At 38.7% G+C, this 4362-nt stretch overlaps 1 pseudogene; it reads left to right on the plus strand.

Annotated features, from left to right (window-relative positions):
• The first annotated feature begins 330 nt into the window (after positions 1–330).
• Positions 331–1191, plus strand: LOC110028293 (annotated as a pseudogene).
• Positions 1192–4362: the final 3171 nt, after the last annotated feature.

Here is a 4362-nt window from a genome sequence, read left to right on the forward strand (position 1 = left end):
AATAGATATATGCTATTTATTATAAATAGTATATGTAATATATTATTATATAAATAATTATATATATTTTTTTATTTTAAGTTAAAACGAGCCGAACATTAGCGAACAAAGAGTTGTTCTTGTTCGGCTCGTTTATAATTCGAGCTTTACAAACTTGTTCGTGTTGGACTCGTTTACTAAAAGAATTGCCGAAAACACAAGCTAATCAACGAGCCCAACAAGCTGTTAACTTTATTTGACAGCCTATCTGCAAGTAAAAAATAAAAATAATTTTTTTTTATAAAAAATTTCCCAAAACACCCTTTATAAATGACAGAACACCTGACCGAGTATTTTTTTTTTCGAAATGGCCGCCGCCATCTCATCCGCATCCCCAACTTCCTTTACTGATACGTCGCCTCTCCTTCTCCGGAGCTACTCCTCCCTCCCTTTCTCCCAATCGCTCTCTCTCTCTCTCTCTCTCGGCTCGAGATTCTGCGAAATGACGAGACAGAAATCCGCCTCATCTTCCAAAAAGCGTAGGTCGCCACGGAGCGGCAAAGCCGGCCTCACATTCCCCGTCGATCTGATCGCCAAATTACTCAAGGACGGCAATTACGCCGACCGCATCGGCTATGCAGCCCCCGTTTACCTCGCCGCCGTTCTCGAATACCTTACCACAGAGGTTTGTTTTCTTCCCTCCACTTTCGATCGGAATTCCCCTGTTTTTGTAACATGAGTTCGATCGTCTCTTTTGATTTCCTGACAGGTTCTTGAACTGGCCGTCAATGCAGCAATTGACAACAATAAGAAGCGAATTGGGCCGCGCCAGATCATGCTCGTCGTTAGTAGGGACGTGGAGCTATCTAAGGTTTTTGGGAGGGTTGACCTGTTGTAGTTGCGTATACGCGCGGTTTCTTTTGTCGTGGATGTGGACTTCGGGTAACAAGAAGGACGATAGGGAGCGAGCTCGCCGCCGGTGATGGCCGGGTTCTTTCATGGCGTGCGTGGTCTCTGTTTCGGTGCGTGTTTTATTTTCCTAGGGAATGCTGGATATAGGTTTGGTTGATCATCTAGAGATTCTTCATTTTTTTGAGTTTATGAATTTGGATCGATTCTTTGGGTTTGGTTCAATAAATTTTCCATGGAGGATGGCTTGGCCTCTTGCTTGGTCCAACCAGATCCTGTGCAGCAAAATTGAGATGGGAGAGATTTAATTTTAAATAATGATAATAATTTTAAATTTATAATCAGATTAACGGATGGGCATTGCGCCGTACGGAAGAGATGCGCGGAAAAAAAAAAAGATACTTTTTTTAACGTTGTTTTTTTATGACAAATATTATTTTTAAATACTAATCAACAAGAAACAATGGATAGAGAATATGTAACTCAAAAAACAAAGTAGAGATAAAATATCATTAGATAAAGGATGTGTTGACAATCTGCACCGCCAATCACCTAGATAGCTGAAGAAAAAGACAAAGAAAAGAAACTGAAAGAAGAAATTTGTGATCAATAGTATAGAAATTTTATGTGGTTCGGTCTATAGGACCTACATCCACGGGAGGGAGATCAACCATCAATCCACTAAGACAATAAAACAAGATTTATATAGTTTTTCATTAAGAGACGAGCTCTATTGTCATAAATTCTCTCTCGAATCAACTCGATGCAAGATTCGTAAGATGCTCTCCTCAATTTCTTAAAGTTTATGCTCTTCTTTCTCTAACCAATTATTTCTTTTTTTTTTCTCTTGAAACACTTTCTACATCCTCATTATTTATAACTAGTGAGCTATCCTCATATAGACTGGTCTACCAATCATAAATTTTCTTTCCTTCTTTAACAATAGATGATATAATTACAATTATGTCATTGCTTTAGTTTGTAATTGTGAGTCATCGTGACAGGATATACATATATGTATGTATACGAATAAATACCTTTCAAGAGCTAATGAGTATGCTAACATATATCGTAGGCTTAAGATGGGACTTTTTATTAGTCGATACCATTTAGTAGGTCTCAAAGGCTTGAGAAGCTCGTCTTTTCCCAAAAAAAATATTGTGTCGGTTATAGGCGGAGCAGGAGCTCAGACCTCTATTATATCATATCCGTTGTCCGGATGCAACTCAAAACAACACAACAACATGACCATCGTTTTAGTTGGCGTCCACTGTTCATTTTCCACTTCGCCTCTTCTTGCATCTGAAACCTCAACACAAAACCAGTCCCTGCTTTGTTTCCCCTTCCATAAGCCGCAATCTTCACAATACAAGCGCATCTAAAGCTAGCCAGGAAATCAACAGGGATTGCGACGCACAGGGCCTTTGAAATTCTCGATTCCTCGCCGTCTCTCATGACCGAAGAAAGAAACACAAGGCATAGAAGAGCCGCAACTTTGTTCCATCTCGTTCGCTCTGCCTTGCCCAAAGTCGCAGTCATTCCTTGATACGCTGTCACCAGCTCAAGTCAGCGAAAGCCTACTTTCGCTTCGATTTTCGCACGACAGAGAAAAATTCCTGGATGCCTCATACAAAACATATGATTAATGAAAGTGAGAGACTAAATAATTTTTTATAGTTTTTTGAAGTTTATAATCATTATTCTTGTGAATTACCTGGGTCTCCTGCGATATGCTGTCCACCCAGAACTGATTCGACCGCCGCCTATGGGTGTGCTCGTGTAGCTATGCACCAGTTGGCTCCTGTCCCTTCTCTAGTGTTTCTCAGTATAATGGAATAATTAACATACATTTAATGTAAATTAAGATCTAATGCAAAAAAAAAAAAAGTCTTACCAGGCTCCTCTTGTACTCCGTATGTGGGAGCGCTACACCGGTGTGATTCTAGACCCCCATGCCACTGCAGCCAGAGTGACGATTCAGTTTTGCATGCTCCCTCTTTCTCTGATGCTCGGAAGAGTCCCAGGCTATGAGTAGTGCGACAAACACATCCTTGCTCAACCACAAGGGGCGCTCACGTGCCTGACAATGTACATCAGGTGATGATATGGAGATGATGACACTCTAATGAAGATGGTATGGGGTGGGGAATGGAAGGGGGAAGGTGATTTTGTATAGCGGCAATTAGTAGAGGATGATCAAGTAATATCAACAGTACACCATAACATTGGCAGCTATCGAATGTTAGTGATTTGGCATAGTAGCGGCTGGGAGACAATCCCTCAAATGATGGTAATGTTTAGGTGATAGTGGTCAAATGATGGTTGCAACAACCTGCCAATCGCATGTTAACATGACTGTGGTGGCCCAACAACAACAGCTAGCATGGAGAGGTGCCAAGACATCTACCTAGTGACGATTGGCCTTTAGCAGCGACAGTCCGACATTGATGGTCTGGCCCAACGATAGTGGTTCGATGATGGTAGCTTGATGGCAACAGAGGTGCTCAACGTCAGTCGGGTGTTTGTAGTACAGCAATGGCAAGGATGGCCAGACAACAGTGATACAGTGGTGGCGGGGATTGTACCCGATGAAGATGGTAAATCTAGGGAATTGTCACAAACTCGGAGATCACTTTTGCCTTCTCATCCAAGTTCAGCTCCCCTTCATGAACAAAGTTTTATAGATTTTATGAGTAACATCCTCCGTAAATACTGCATAAATTTGGATCATACCAACGGACGCCTAGAGTGTTCTCTTTGATCAAATGATATTTTATGAGTATTTAAGTGCCTTAATAATATTAGAATTAAGTGAACTTGTGCTTGATTTGATTATAAACTAGTTGATTTGAAGATCATTTGGTCCCCCAAAGTTTATCTTAAAGTATCTTATTATGCTTTGAGCTCATGCTATGGGCTCACTTGAACTCAAATGACACTTCATTTGAATTAAAGATTAGGCAAATAAATATTTGGAGCTCTTGGTCCAAATATGCATTACGATTTGAGCTCAACTAAGATACTTTATAAAGAACATCAATATTGGTCAATTCTTAAGGAAAAAAATTGATCCCACAAACATATGTAAAGTTGATCTTACTTTGTTTGTGCAACAAAAATTATCTATATGTTATGTTACTATTATAAATAAACTCCCAAGGGTTTCAAAAGTTTATCGATTGTGTCATTTTAGCTCTATTCTTAATGCTACCATAAAAAATTGTGTGTTTATTTGGATTCATTTTTCTTAAATATATTTGTTTAGTATGTCTTTTTATGCTTTTTTTTTTTCTTTCTGAAAATAAATAAACATGTTTTTGAACGCTCTCCTAAAATAACTTTTAGATCTCTTGAATGTTTTGAAAAATTACTATATCATAATCAAACATACACGAACTACATTTTATCTCAAAACAAAATATAGACAAAACAAAAAAAAAAAAAAAAAAAAAAAAAAAAAAAAAAACAAAAGGA

This window comes from Phalaenopsis equestris, unplaced genomic scaffold (genome assembly GCF_001263595.1).
Source record: "Phalaenopsis equestris unplaced genomic scaffold, ASM126359v1 Scaffold000002, whole genome shotgun sequence".
In the NCBI taxonomy this organism is placed as follows: domain Eukaryota; kingdom Viridiplantae; phylum Streptophyta; class Magnoliopsida; order Asparagales; family Orchidaceae; genus Phalaenopsis; species Phalaenopsis equestris.